General features: G+C 37.2%; 1 long non-coding RNA gene across 1 annotated transcript; it reads right to left on the reverse strand.

The window, feature by feature from the left end:
* Positions 1-3,622: 3,622 nt before the first annotated feature.
* LOC142239200 (uncharacterized) lies at positions 3,623-16,052 on the reverse strand. The gene is made up of 2 exons (XR_012722951.1): positions 15,933-16,052; positions 3,623-4,564 (listed from the first exon to the last, which is right to left on the reverse strand). It is a non-coding gene; the product is annotated as an uncharacterized LOC142239200 (long non-coding RNA).
* Positions 16,053-16,392: the final 340 nt, after the last annotated feature.

Genomic DNA, 16,392 nt, shown 5'->3' on the forward strand with positions numbered 1-16,392 from the left:
CCACTCAAAAGACCGATGAGGTTGCGGCCGCCTTGGTTAACGGCGTCTTTTGCAGATTTGGTGTCCCTTTCGTACTACACTCAGATCAGGGTAGAAATTTCGAGTCTGAAGTCTTCCGAAAAGCTATGGAAATGCTTGGAATTGAAAAAACCCGAACCACACCATTAAGACCCCAGTCCGATGGAATGGTAGAGCGATTCAACCGTACCTTGCTCGAATATCTCGCCAAATTTGTAGACCGCAATCAAAGGAATTGGGTTTCTCTGTTGCCCCTGGCTCTGCTGGCTTATCGGTCCGCTGAACATGAAATAACTAAATTTAGCCCTGCTGTTCTAACTTTCGGTCGCGAAGTCCGTTTACCAGCAGATTTGTTTTCATATTTCCCTTCGAGAGAAACAACCAACGAAGCAAGCTACCTGCAACAGTTAAAGAATAGCATGGAAGAAGTCTACAAAGTGGCTCGAGAAAACCTTAGGCTATCAGCGGAAGCCACGAAATGCCGCTATGATATGCGATCTAATCCCATGGAATTTTCGGCTGGTGAGTTTGCATGGTTTTTTTTCTCCTATCCGAAAGAAGGGCTACAGCCCGAAGCTTCAATCTGATTGGATAGGACCTGTGGAAGTTATAGAAAAACTATCTGACCTGGTATATCGCATTAAGTTGCCTGGGAAACGAAACTTCAAAGTAATACATGTAAATCGATTAGCAAAATATAACGCTCATCCAGGAATAGACACTCTGTCAGGGGACTAGAGTCTAAGGAGGGGGTAATGTTACAAACCATATTTACTCTCTTTCAATTTTATGTTTAAACCATGTTGCAACTCTTAGAGGGGTAATGCAGCCACAACGGAGAAGTGATAAAAAGAATAGAAATGGAATATGGATTGTTGTTGTATCAAAATGCGTTTATCATCTCTCTACCATGGCGAACATGTACACCATCACGCTTAAGCAATACACACATAGTGATCGGAGAGACGAGGTATGGACAATGAAGGAATTCGAAGAAAACCAGTTTTATTTCTGCTGAGAATAACATGCCCTCTTTGACATTGAACGTTTTCTTTGGTGGCAAATTCGTAGATTGAACCCTATTTACTCTCTTTCAATTTGCGATATTGCAATCGTATATTTACTTCACTACTTGTCACCTTAAGTTATACTCCTAATAATGGGAACCGCAAAACAGAGAGCCATAACGGAGAGGAGTAAATGGAAATCATGTTGCAACTCTTAGAGGGTAATGCAGCCACGACGGAGAAGTGATAAAAAGAATAGAAATGGAATATGGATTGCTGTTGTATCAAAATGCGTTTATCATCTCTCTACCATGGCGAACATGTACACCATCACGCTTAAGCAATACACACATAGTGATCGGAGAGACGAGGTATGGACAATGAAGGAATTCGAAGAAAACCAGTTTTATTTCTGCTGAGAATGACATGACCTGTTTGACATTGAACGTTTTCTTTGGTGGCAAATGCATTGATTGAAGCGTATCGAAGTCAGTCTGAATCGACAGCGAAGACGGTTAGACATCGGCCCCCGCAATCAACAGTTAGAATCTCTTGTTGGATTCTTTTACCTTGTTCTCTTTTTCCTCGTTGAGCTGCCAGAGATCACAATTAAAAAAAAACTCCTCTCGGGAACCAATTCAGTACAGATAATTACATCAATAAAAGTGAATAAAATCTTTGTAATTGTCTTTCTGTTTTCTTATTAATCAATAAAGAGAATTGTAACAATATTTAACAACCATGCCAAAAGTGGTACATATCAGTCCATAATCGTACATAGCCCCATATAAACCGATCCCGAGATTTGGTTTTGGAACCTTTTGGAGGAGCAAATTTCATCCGAGTTAGTTGAAATTTGGTACATTGTGCTAGTATATGGTCGTTAACAACCATGCCTAACTAGGTCCATATCGGTCTATAGTTATATATGGCCCTCAGATAAATCGATCCCCAATCACACAAAAATTGGTCCATATCAAGTTCATAATTGTATATAGCCCCCATATAAGCGACCCCCATATTTCAATTCTGGCTCTCTACGTACAAAAAGTCGATTCGTAATTATTTGTAGACTTAACTATACATAACTTTTGTGTCTAATATATACCATGTATGGACTAAATCACAGTCTTTCGTAGAAGTTTCTACGCAATCAATGGTGGTGGGTACATAAGATTCGGCCTGGCCGAACTTGCGGCCGTATGTACTTGTTATGGTCCTAAAATACCTCTAGATTTCCAGTTTGTGGCAAGTTGGATAAAAACTACGGTTTCTATAAGCCCAAGAATAAAATCTGAAGATCGGTCTATATGGGGGCTATATAAAAACATGGTCCGATACTCACCATTTTCGGCACACCTCTTTATTGTTCTAAAATACCTCTAGATTTCCAATTTCAGCAAATTGGATAAAAACTACGGATTCTATAAGCCCAAGACCCCAAATCGGAAGATCGGTCTATATGGGGGATATACCAAAAACTGGACCGATACTCACCATTTTTAGCACACCTCTTTATGGTCCTAAAATAGCTCTAGATTTCAAATTTCAACCAAATTGGATAATAACTAGGGATTCTAGAAGCCCAAGAAGTAAAATCGGGAATCGGTCTATATGGGGGCTATACCTAAACATGGACCGATACTCACCATTTTTGGCACACCTCTTTATGGTGCTAAAATACCTCCAGATTTCCAATTTCAGGCGAATTGTATATAAACTATCGATTCTAGAAGCCCTAGAACTATAATCGGGAGATCGGTCTATATGGGGACTATATCAAAACCTGGACCGATATAGCCCATCTTCGAACTTGACCTGCCTGCAGACAAAAGACGAGTTTGTGCGAAATTTCAGTACGATTGATTTATTATTGAAGACTGTAGCGTGATTACAACAGACAGACAGATAGACAGACAGACGGACATGGCTATATCGTCTTAGAATTTCTCCCTGATCAAGAATATATATACTTTATATAGTCGGAAATCGATATTTCGATGTGTTACAAACGGAATGATAAACTTATTATACCCCCGTCACCATTCTATGGTGGTGGGTATAAAAACCAAGTTATAAAAAAATTGAATTAAAAGAACTTCCTAGGTAGTTAAAATAGAGAACATCATTGGGAGTGCATCTTCTGGAAGTGCTTTTAAAGATGGACCTTTGGAAGAACTGGGTTGTATTGTAACTCTAAAAAAAATGTTAAATGTAAAATGTTATTGTACTATGCAATATCACACTTTCTAAATTGACCCTTTGAAAATTACATCATATCGGTCTTTGTTTTTCTACCCAAAAGTTGATATGTCGTTTCTAAGAAATGTACGCTTGTGTATGAATTACACCCCGGTCTATAAGTACTCGTATATATGAGGACTATATCTACATTCGAGCCAATTTTTTCCAAATTCAATAGCAATCAATCCTTGTGCAAAAATCCCCTTTGCACAGGTGTGTGGGGGGATTGCGACAGATGACAGTGGAAAACCAATGTGATAGATTATTATTTCTCAAAGTAATGAGAAATAATAAACGAAGTGTTGATTGAGTGAAACCCAACCGGAAAAGGAACAGCAAATAAAAAGAGGAGGTTTCAGTTCCAATGAACAATTTAACAATATTTATTTACAAGCATATTATAGGGAAAGCGATAGAGAAGAGATCTCAGTAAAAGTAGAGAAAAAGTATAAAGCTTACCGTCGGGTAGTTGGAGAAGAAGTGAAAAAAAGCTAGGATCTTAAGGCTTAGTGTACTAAATTTTACAACAATAATATTTACAATAGGCGTTATCGATATCAATTCATCGAACTTTAGTAAATACAATTCAAAATAGAGAAGTTCATAAACAATTCAAGAAATCGATAATTATGTAAATATGGTATAATATACAATTCTTTAAAATTCAAATTCATAAAATTCATTCAAAATGTTTGGCAAACTATGAAGTTTGTCCATGCTCCCGGCCATGCACTTATGCAAAATTCGATTTGCAAAGCACCGTAGCAATGGACTTTATAGTCTCGGCCAGAATGTGCTGGTTACGCTTGGGACGTTGGTTGGAGCGTCTCTTTATAACTTTGTTGTTAGAGTGAGCATATTGTGATGTGGGCTGTCGTGGTTGTCTTCTTGTCGTAGTTGGTGGTTGCGGTATAGGGTTCTTCGTGAACCATCTAATGGCTTTGTTTGTTGAGTAGTTGGATTGTTTTGTCTTCCCGTGATTAATACTCGTCTCGTAGTGGTATTGTTTTTTGATGTTGTTTGGCGCGTTGTTGTGTTCCCGAACGTCCTTTCCCTAGACGTGTAGTATGCAGGTGTTGTAGCGGATGGCGTCCTAGCAATCTGAGGATGCAGCATCGTTGAGATGCTGATAGCCGCACTCCCGGCAGCTCGCTGCAGAACTGCACCGTTCCACAGTGTGGCTTTTTGCCAAAAAGTTCATGCAGTAATTATACGTACGAACCGTCACCCTTCTGTCGGCCACCGGCATCATTATGAAAATAGGGCCTGGAGGTGGGACATTTTCGGTTAGTGATCTGTATATGGAAAGGACTTTAGTATGGAATGATGGGAAGGGTGATGTATGAAATGATTATATGAGAGGACGGAAAGTGATTTAGGAGAGACAAAGAGCGGTAAGTAACATAATTTCACGATGGGACGAGTAATAATTCCAGAAGCAACTTTGATATCAGCAACTCGAATATTGTTGTCGGAACCGTGATGAGTATTTACAGTTCTACCCAATGGACGATTTGTTACCACCTAGCGACTGGCGTTAACAAATCGTCCCTTACGACAACTAAATCGCCAATCCTTAAATTGGGACAAGAATTATTCCACTTATATCGTTTGTGCAAAGATTTTAGATAATCCTCTTTCCATCTTATAGCAAATTGATGGTGCAGAGCTTTTAACTTCGTCCATCTTTTGAGAAGAGATAAGTTCTGTGATGGGATTTCAGGGCAAGACATAATTGGTGATCCTTTTAAAAAGTGACCCGGAGTAAGAGCTGTCAAATCTAATGGATCTTCAGAAACGGCAGATATGGGACGTGCATTTAGGATTCCTTCAGTCCTAGCGAGAATTGTAGCAAATTGTTCGAACGTGAATTTATGGGCATCAGCTATTCGTTTAAAATGATTATTAAAACTTTTTACTGCCGATTCCCATAATCCGCCCATATGCGGGGCATGTGGTGGGATAAATTGCCACTCAAAGCCGTGTGTTGAATATTTCTGGGATATGTCATTGGCGGTGGATTTAACAAAAGTAGAAAATGCTTTTAGTAATTTTCAACTTGCGCCAATGAAATTCCTTCCATTATCGGAAACTACCCTGTGGGGTAGCCCCCGCCCACGTCCGGCTCGAAGGACCATGCACAGGTGTGTGGGGGATACCAACGATAGTGGAGATGAGTGAAGTAATGATGGAATCCCTGAAGAGTATGAGAAGTGGTCTGTATCTTTTGTATAGGCCAATTTGTTATTTCCCAAATTAATGAGAAATAAACAAAAATGAAAATAGAAATGAGAGGAGAAGAGAAGAGAAGAGAAGAGAAGAAACGAGAAGAGAGGAGAAGAGAAGAGAAGAGAAGAGTAGAGAAGAGAAGAGAAGAGAAGAGAAGAGAAGAGAAGAGAAGAGAAGAGAAGAGAAGAGAAGAGAAGAGAAGAGAAGAGAAGAGAAGAGAAGAGAAGAGAAGAGAAGAGAAGAGAAGAGAAGATAGGCTCACCTTTATGATGCGGCAGGAAAATTAGCAGTGAACGATAGAAAATAAACTTAAAACCAGCTAACTTAATGTACTAAATTTTAATATGCTATAATTCACAATAGATTTTAATTCAGCAATTTGATAATTCAAATTCATTAACAATAATTCAGTTCATTTACAACAATTCAAAGCATTTTTAAAAATTCAAAATAGTTGACAAACGTGAAGTTTGTCCACCATTTAACCAAATTTTTTTGACAAAATCGGGTAATCATTGCGACCATCATCTTGCAACCAACAAATACATTGACAGACGGACGACATTAAGGGCTGCATCGACTTAGGAGGTGATTCTGATTAGATCGGTATATATTTTATGAGATCTAAAATCAATATTTCTGATAGGCACATTCTTTTCGGAAATAAAAGTTATTATACCCTTACCACTGTGTGATTTAGTCTACAAAAATTATGAAATGTACTATATGAGTCTACATTCTTTGTATTACAGAAGGCAGAGCAGTGAGAGCTAAAAAAATCATGTGAAAATGGAAAAAATAGCCAAAATATTTATTTTTATACCCTCCATCATAGGATGGGGGTATATTAACTTTGTCATTCCGTTTGTAACACATCGAAATATTGCTCTAAGACCCCATAAAGTATATATATTCTGGGTCGTGGTGAAATTCTAAGTCGATCTAAGCATGTCCGTCCGTCCGTCTGTTGAAATCACGCTAACTTCCGAACGAAACAAGCTATCGACTTGAAACTTGGCACAAGTAGTTGTTATCTATGTAGGTCGGATGGTATTGAAAATGGGCCACATCGGTCCACTTTTACACATCGGTCCATAATTATATATAGCCCCCATATAAACCGATCCCCAGATTTGGCTTGCGGAGCCTCAAAGAGAAGCAAATTTTATCCGATTCGGCTGAAATTTGGTACATGATGTTGTTATATGGTCTCTAACAACCATGCAAAAATTGGTCCATATCGGTCCTTAATTATATATAGCCCCCATATAAACCGATCCCCAGATTTGGCTTGTGGAGCCTCTAAGAGAAGCATATTTCATCCGATTCGGCTGAAATTTGGTACATGATGTTGGTATATGGTCTCTAACAACCGTGCAAAAATTGGTCCACATCGGTCCATAATTATATATAGCGCCCATATAAACCGATCCCCAGATTTGGGTTCCGGAGCCTCAAAGAGAAGCAAATTTCATCCAAGCCGGTTGTAATTTGGAATATGGTGTTAGTATATGATCTTTAACAACCGTGCCAGAATTGGTCCATATCGGTCCATAATTATATATAGCCCCCATATAAAACGTTCTCCAGATTTGACCTCCGGAGCCTCTTGGAGGAGCAAAATTCATCCGATCCGGTTCAAATTAGGAACGTGGTGTTAGTATATGGTCGCTAACAACCATAACAAAATTGGTCCAATCACACAAAAATTTGTCTATATCGGTTCATAATCATGGTTGCCACTCGAGCCAAAAATAATCTACCAAAATTTTATTTCTATAGAAAATTTTGTCAAAATTTTATTTCTATAGAAAATTTTGTCAACATTTTATTTCTAGAGAAAATTTTGTTAAAATTTTATTCGGTTCATAATAAAATTTTCATCTTGGTCAAAATTTTATTTTTATAGAAAATTTTGTTCAAATTTTATTCGGTTCATAATCATGGTTGCCACTCGAGCCAAAAATAATCTACCAAGATTTTATTTCTATAGAAAATTTTGTCAAAAGTTTATTTCTATAGAAAATTTTGTTAAAATCTTATTTCGGTAGAAATTTTTGTCAAAATTTTCTTTCTATAGAAAATTTTGTCAAAATTTGTATTTCTGTAGAAAATTTTGTGAAAATTTTATTTCTATAGAAAATGTTGTTAAAATTTTATTTCTGTAGAAAATTTTGTCAAAATTTTATGTCTACTTTGTCAAACTGAATTATATACGTATTGGATCGATCTTTTTTGATTTAATATATACCACGTATGGGACTTACATACAATTTAGAAGATGGTGTTAGGAGGTTATAAGATATCTTGCCATCGGCAAGCGTTACCGCAACTTAAGTAATTCGATTGTGGATGGCAGTGTTTAGATGAAGTTTCTACGCAATCCATGATGGAGGGTACATAAGCTTCGGCCTGGCCGAACTTACGGCCGTATATACATGTTTTTAACTGCAATTTTCTTTTCAATGACTTAATAATACTAATTCCTTCAATTTATTGTTCAAGAAAGTTCGTAATATAATTGAACTGATATAATAGGCTTGGATGCTATGAACCCTTTCATATTCTAGGATATCCGACTCTTAACACTTTGAGCCACTGTATATTTGCAAAGCTATACGAAACGATAGCATAAGCATCGGTTACTCAATGAACACCCCCTATAAACCTTTCGAGGCATTCAAAATGTTTTTTTTACTCTAAGCAAAACCTCGCACCTTTCACAAATCGCACAGTACGCATAGTAGCAGCCGTATTTCATCACAAAAAAAACACGAAAGATGAAAAACTACCAAAATATCTGCGGAAAAGTTCAATGCCCCCATAGCAAAAGCTTAATTTAGATAATTTGTTCCTGTTCACAAGCATAAAAAAACAAAAAACAAAACAGGAAGAAGAACAAGAAAATTGGGAGAATGAAAATAGACTAACGAATATTTTGTCTCTATTATGAATGGGAACATTGAGCAATGGTAGGGATGAACGTGTTTGACTATGCCATAAATTGACTTTTTTTATTCGATTTTGTGGGTAGCCATGGATTATGGGTCAAATGTTTTTAAGCCTCTTTCTATTTCCAGTGGCATTATGACCGTCTTTAAAAATTAGAAAGAGGATATTTGTGAGCACAAGAGAGACATTGTCTATTTGTCTGTGAATCATAATTTTATCTATGTATGCATGCATTTTTGGCTATTGGGATGAATATAAAATGGCACGTGTTGTCATAAGAGCTATTAGTGCTTTGCAAGAATCTATGGCATATCTTTAGTTGACCTCTTTTTGGTTTCTATTTTGTTTTAATTATTTGCTATGCAATTGCCGGTCTTGTATGAAAACTTACGTTCATTTAACGAAACTTGTTATTCATAATTTGTATAAAAATAAGAACACAAGTGTTTATCTCTCCCTCTAATAAAACTTTAATTAATTTGGATTAATTCATCTCAGCGAAGCAACTGATTTCCGATTATCTACAAATGACATCCCGAATGCCTGCTTCGATCAAATCCTGACCATATTAGAAAGATTGTTATATATTTCTAATATAATCAGAATCTATTGCGAGCAGGGATTCGGGATGTCATCATAAGCGTAGGAAGGCCTCTGGGGAGGGGGCTTAGACCCCCCCAGAAAAATTTTAGCCCCCCCCCCCAGAATTTGAAAACCTATTTACGATTTTCCATTTTTATAAAAAATAAACAAGCCCAGCCAAAAAAGCGTCGCCAAAAAAGTAATGAAAATGATCTGGAAGTGGTGCAAAATTGGCGAAGAAGCGTTGAATTTAACATGGGCTTGTCATAGGACGGAAGCATTCGCGTAGCTAGACAATTTTCCTAGGGGGGGGGGGGCTATAGCCCCCCTACCTAAAACTTTATAGACTGAACTTATAGGTTCAACTAATGTTTTATTTCATAAAATTGAATAAAAAATAGACATCAAAATAACTCGAGAATCAATTTATAATAAAGCAACTAAAAGTTCCCTACGGGAAATTGGTGCAAATTACCACTGACGGACCTATCACAGAACTGGTACCTGTGCTCCAGTTAGTTGCAATTTTCACATTTAGTGATATAAAATTATCAGAATAACCTTTTGTTCGACATATTTAAAAAAAAAAACATTTTTTTTCATTTCGGGTTCGATTAGGAACCCAAATTGAAAGAGATTTCTAAGAGTTTGTCCGAGACTGATTCCTGTGGACCTGTTTATGGGTTGCTCCTGCTAAATTGTCCCAGGACGTGTCCTTTGGGGTGAGTCCAAGACGCGTCCGTCAATGACAAACCCATGTTAAGTTGGACGGTCCCTTCCATACGTTTTGATCAGAATTGGGACTGGTCCATACACACCAGGGACTAGTCCTGTACCAGTTCTGTGGTTGATCCATTTCCCGTAGGGTAGCTCCACACTTTTCCCAGCAAAAAATTGGGAGTTGTTCTAAAGGCACAACTTTAAAAGCACTTCCAAAAATGTCCTCACAAAGAAGTTAACTATTTTACTTCATTTTTTTATATTTTAATGCGTAATTTTTTGTTTTCTTTTTTCAAATAGTTTAAAAAAAGAGTAAGAATAAATAAAATGGTATAAATTATTCAAATTTTGCCACAAAAATGCTAACTCCATTATAGAAAAATCGATAATATTTGAAAAAACGTTTCAAACAAGCGCTAGAATGTATTAAAAATCATAAAAAAGTATAAAAATTATTTATTTAGGAAAATATCACAAAATTTTTAATTCACATTCAAAACACTGAATTCAGATCACACCTTAAGAAGTGATGCAAATTCATTGCAACGGTTGTTGAAATTGTGGACATTCGTTCTATGACAAGTTCATATTACATTGATGGCTTCTCCGTCAATTTTGTACCAATTCCAGACCCAAAAAGAACATTTTCACTTCTTTTTTGGCGACGCTTTTTGCAGCATTATTAAGATATTAATTTATGAAAGAATAGTTTTAATATCAATTACTATTTTTTATTCAACTAAATCATAAGTTCAACCACAGCTTTATTTCATAAATATCAGACTTCTACCACAACCCAAGTAATTCGTTTGTGCATGAAAGTCTTTAGTGGAACTTTGTGCGTTGTACGAGTATATACTTGTTTAATTTTTATAAAAATGTAAAATCGTAAATAGTTTTTCAATTTCTGGGGGGGGGCTAAAATTTTTCTGGGGGGTCTAAGCCCCCTCTCCAGAGGCCTTCCTACGCTTATGGACGGAAGTCCTCCATTTCAACAGCCGTTGCACTGAATTTGCATATTTTCAAAAATTCACAAGTTTTTCAGATTGGATTTAGAATTTTTTTCGACAAAATTTAAATTATTTGTACCATTTTATGAATTCTTACTTCGTTTTTAAGGTAAAGGGTGATTTGTTAAGAGCTTGATAACTTTTTAAAAAAAAAACGCATAAAATTTTGCAAAATCTCATCGGTTCTTTATTTGAAACGTTAGATTGGTCCATGACATTTACTTTTTGAAGATAATTTCATTTAAATGTTGACCGCGGCTGCGTCTTAGGTGGTCCATTCGGAAAGTCCAATTTTGGGCAACTTTTTCGAGCATTTCGGCCGGAATAGCCCGAATTTCTTCGGAAATGTTGTCTTCCAAAGCTGGAATAGTTGCTGGCTTATTTCTGTAGACTTTAGACTTGACGTAGCCCCACAAAAAATAGTCTAAAGGCGTCAAATCGCATGATCTTGGTGGCCAACTTACCGGTCCATTTCTTGAGATGAATTGTTCTCCGAAGTTTTCCCTCAAAATGGCCATAGAATCGCGAGCTGTGTGGCATGTAGCGCCATCTTGTTGAAACCACATGTCAACCAAGTTCAGTTCTTCCATTTTTGGCAACAAAAAGTTTGTTAGCATCGAACGATAGCGATCGCCATTCACCGTAACGTTGCGTCCAACAGCATCTTTGAAAAAATACGGTCCAATGATTCCACCAGCGTACAAACCACACCAAACAGTGCATTTTTCGGGATGCATGGGCAGTTCTTGAACGGCTTCTGGTTGCTCTTCACTCCAAATGCGGCAATTTTGCTTATTTACGTAGCCATTCAACCAGAAATGAGCCTCATCGCTGAACAAAATTTGTCGATAAACACATTTCGAACCGAACACTGATTTTGGTAATAAAATTCAATGATTTGCAAGCGTTGCTCGTTAGTAAGTCTATTCATGATGAAATGTCAAAGCATACTGAGCATCTTTCTCTTTGACACCATGTCTGAAATCCCACGTGATCTGTCAAATACTAATGCATGAAAATCCTAACCTCAAAAGAATCACCCTTTATTTGAAACAAAAAAGTTAAAATTTCCCATTAAAAGTATGAAAAACCATGTTAAAAAAAAAAAATTGAATTTAAAGAACTTCCGGAGTAGTTAAAATAAAGAACATTCTGGAAGTGCTTTTAAAGTTGTGTCTTTGGAAGAACTTCCAAATTTTTTTGCTGGGAAATGTGTGGAACTACTTTTACTTGCTTTATTATAAATTAATTTTCGAGTTATTTTGATGTCTAATTTTTTTTATTCATTTTTATGAAATTTCACTCACACTTACGCACATTCACGAAGTCAAATATTTATTCACGCACGCTCACGCACGGTACGTGTGGTAGCCAATCCCACTCACGCACATTCACGAAATGAAAACCAATACTCACGCACGAACTACTTTTAAAGACTCGCACGATTCACGACAAATTCACGAAACTCACGACATTTTCCAACCGGGAATGTGCAAGGGTAAAAAATTCATAAATAAAATATAGTTCGACAGCTAAATCAATTTCAGTTAACATACGAGTAAGAATTAAATCTCTTCGTGAGCGTAACTTTGCAGAAATTTTATTCACGCACATTAACGAGCCGAGTTTATTACTTTTTTTTAGTCCCAGTTTTTTAGTCCCATTCACGCACATTTACGAGAGTTGCTTCAGATTTTAATCACGACTCAAGTGATTCACGCGTGAGAACGTCGGTGTGTAGAGATTCGGTAATTGATGAGAAATTCACTTCATTGATAATAGTCGTATTAGAAATAATAGAAATCGATTAGAAATTCGGTTCGATGATGGTGTCAGTCAGTGTTGCCAGTATTTTCCGGGCTCTTGGAACGCTTTTATCCCCAAAAATCCCCAATTTAATTTATAATTCCCCATAAAAATCCCCAATCATTTTTTTTGGCAAGTTTTTTGAAAAAAGTAAACGAATATACTCTGCTGTAGACAATCCGAAAAAAATTATAAAAAAAATATAAAAAAATTGCGATTTTTGTTATACCAGTTTGCGAGTTACAGAAAGATGAAGATCTCAAACCACAAAACCAGGAGACGGGCGCTCAAAATATCATCCGATACCGGCCCACATTAGAGTTAATTATTGATATGAAGAGACATCGAGTCATCTTATGCAAATCATCTTCTAAACGCTCGAGAAATAAAAATGGTAGTTCGGTCAACATATAGTCAAGAAATAAAATTGGCTTATCGATCAAAACGCATTGCTGTCCCGATATGAACTCTATGTATGGGATATGGGATATATTTTCAAAATCAGTGATGTACGCAGATGAGTCTCTACGCAATAATTTCACAATAGTAAAACATTTCTTTGGAAAAAGAGTAAATTGTAAAGAAGCTCTTGGGCCACCCAATTAAATGCCGTGGAATAAAGAGGAGGAAAGTTTTTTTATATTTTGGAGAATCTCTGTACTTCTTTAAGCCTTTTTTTAAGCATGTAGAAGTAAAGAATTTCATATAAATCATAGTTCTTACTCTGATTAATTATACTGAACAGATTTCGAAAATTCCCCACAAAAATCCCCAAATTTGTGGAAATTCCCCACCAAATCTCCAAGTTCCCAACTCAAAAATGTTGTCCCCATCCACGAAAAAATATCCCCGATTTTGGGGAAAAATCACCAATACTGGCAACACTGATGTCAGTAGTGATGAGAACTTCGGTTCATCGATTTTCGGCAGTTGATGAAGGTTAGGTTAGGTTATGTTAGGTGACAGTCCATTGTGATACTACAGTGGTGAACTTCTCTCTTATCACTGAGTGTTGCCCGATTCCATGTTAAGCTCAATGACAAGGGACCTCCTTTTTATAGCCTAGTCTGAACGGCATTCTACATTGCAGTTAAACCACTTAGAAAAGCTTTGAAACACTCAGAAATGTTACCAGTATTACTGAGGTGGGATAATCCACCGCTGAAAAGCTTTTTGGTGTTCGGTCGAAACAGGAATCGAACCCACGACCTTATCTATGCAAAGCGGGCATGCTAACCATTGCACCACGGTGATGACAAATTTGGTTCGTTTATAATCGGTAGTGGATAGGAACGTCAGCTCGTCGTTTCGCTGATGATATGTAGTCAGTGAGAACCTCAGTTCATCGATGTTCAGTAGTTGATGAGAAAATGGGTTCGTCAATGATCGATAGTTAATGGTTTTTTGATGATCAGAGACTATTGTGTCCACTGCAACGTAGATGATTGGGCGTTGCTGAGTAGTTTGGCTCTTGATGAGAAATTAGGTTCGTTTATAATCGGTAGTAAATGAGAACGTCGATTGTGGATGATCGGTAGTTTATGAGAAATTTGGTTTACTGATTATCTGCAGTCGGTGAGAACTTTAGTTTGTCGATTATCCCACCTCAGTAATGCTGGTGACATTTCTGAGGGTTTCAAAGCTTCTCTAAGTGGTTTCACTGCAATGTGGAACGCCGTTCGGACTCTGTTATAAAAAGGAGGTCCCTTGTCATTGAGCTTAACATGGAATCGGGTAGCACTGAGGGATAAGAGAGAAGTTCACCAATGTGGACTGAATAGTCTAAGTGAGCCTGATACATCGGGCTGCCACCTAACCTAACCTAACCTTGTCGATGTTCAGTAGTTGATGAGAAATTCGGTTCGTCAATGATCGATAGTTGATGGTTCATTGATGATTGGAGAATGTTGCATTCGCTGAAACGTAGATGAATGGTCTATGCTGAGTAGTTCAGTTCTTTGACGATTGGGACGTTGTGTATTCGTCGATTTGTAGGTGATCGGGAACTGCTTATGTGATCTTCAGTTTTATGACGGTTACTAGTCTTGCTACAGTTGATGGTTGTAGACTATTTTTACTGACGACTGTCATGCAAACTACTCTACTAACTAGTCTACGAACGAACTGTAGGCCCGAAGGTCTCATAGGTGGAACTGTAGATCTGAAGAAGTGATGGAACTGTAGGCTCCAAAGTCTCAGTGAGGGAACGGTAGGCTCGAATGTCTCAGTGGTGGAACTGTAGCCCCCAAGGTCTCAGCGGGGAATCTGTAGATCCGAAGGTCTCTGTGAGGGAACGGTAGGCTCGAATGCAGGGATGAAACATGAAATATAAAAAATAAAAAGTATTAATCAAGAAAGGATACTGGTAGAAACAAAAAACAAATGTAGATTAAGTTTCAGAACTTCACAATCAGAATACCTCGCACCGGCAGACATCTCATTGTAGTACAATTGTACTTTTAGGAGGTGGGATATACCAAATTTAGTACAATTTCACCAACTCTTACATCCCTGTTCGAAGGTCTGAGTGGTGAAATTGTAGACTCAAAAGGGCTCAGTGTGGAACTGTATATCCGAAAATTTCAGTGCTACTATTCATTTCGTGCCTACGAATAGATTGCTTAGACGTTGCAAAAATTATAACCGAACTATGATTTTTTTTTATTTTGCATAGTAGCATTTAGTGTTTTTTACAGCCTGTAGTCTCATTGGAATTGAGTGGGCTAGGGTTTTCAAATCGACAAAAGGATGTTTTGAGAGTTTCTTTGGTAGAAATGTTAAAATTCTTCAGTTTTGTTTTCATAAATGCCCAAAGGTACTGAATTCAATTCAATTCAGGGCTCTGCGGTAAGGTAATAAGTGGCGTTGTATAGCAAGTATTCTTTAACAATAAAGGTCAAATGCTTGGAGTTATTATCTTGAACAAACATAAATCCATCTTTCAGACCCATTTTTTGGGAAGGTTCGCCCAAATTATTCTTCAGCATATTTAAATTATCTACTTTCTATATATTTCCTTCAATAAGTATGAGGTTTCCCATGCCATTTTCACCCCACCCCAGGTCAGAGACAAAGGTAGTGTTCCACTTCTAATATTTGACACAGAAGTGCTCCCAACACTTCATGTCCGATCAAAATTCCTACGACTCTTCTAATTGTCGTGTTATCGGAGCATTGCTTCAGCACGAACTTCTTGCATACATACTTCTGGGTCTCTAATCACTTCGTCTTATATACATTTTTCCAAAATATCAAATGATAAATGTATACCCACCGTCTTTGTTATTATTGCCAAAACGCGCAAATGAAAGTCCAAGTTTGATTTGTTTGTATAAATTTGATAATTTTTAGCTGATTTACTCACCAATTCCTCTGCTGTTGTTAGTAAAGCACTCGTGTCTATTTAAATGCTAGCAAAATTAATTTATGACGAAATATTTGTTATTGTTATTCACTTGTTTGCTAAAGGCAAAGCAGACGTCGCGATGCCTCCAATGCGGGAAAAGAGTGGCAATATTTGAAAATGACTTTGAACTTGAAATCACATGAATGCCATGTCATGTTATTTGGTACCGATAGGCAACGTGTCTTACGCCACTCGCAATTGAAAGAACTGTGTCAGTGTAGTGATCTATTGTACGCTTAGCTGTCGAAGTAGGTATGATAATTACAGCTCACATTCGAGATACCTATAGAATTTACACTATTGCCTACGTTCACACAATGCCGAAAATCTCAAAGTATATTCGACCGAAATCTTGATGAATATCAGTAGATCAACTATGGCTTTCACCTCGGAACCGCTTTCGAATTATTTCGTTGTG

This window comes from Haematobia irritans, chromosome 1, assembly GCF_050003625.1.
Source record: "Haematobia irritans isolate KBUSLIRL chromosome 1, ASM5000362v1, whole genome shotgun sequence".
NCBI classification, from domain to species: Eukaryota; Metazoa; Arthropoda; class Insecta; order Diptera; family Muscidae; genus Haematobia; species Haematobia irritans.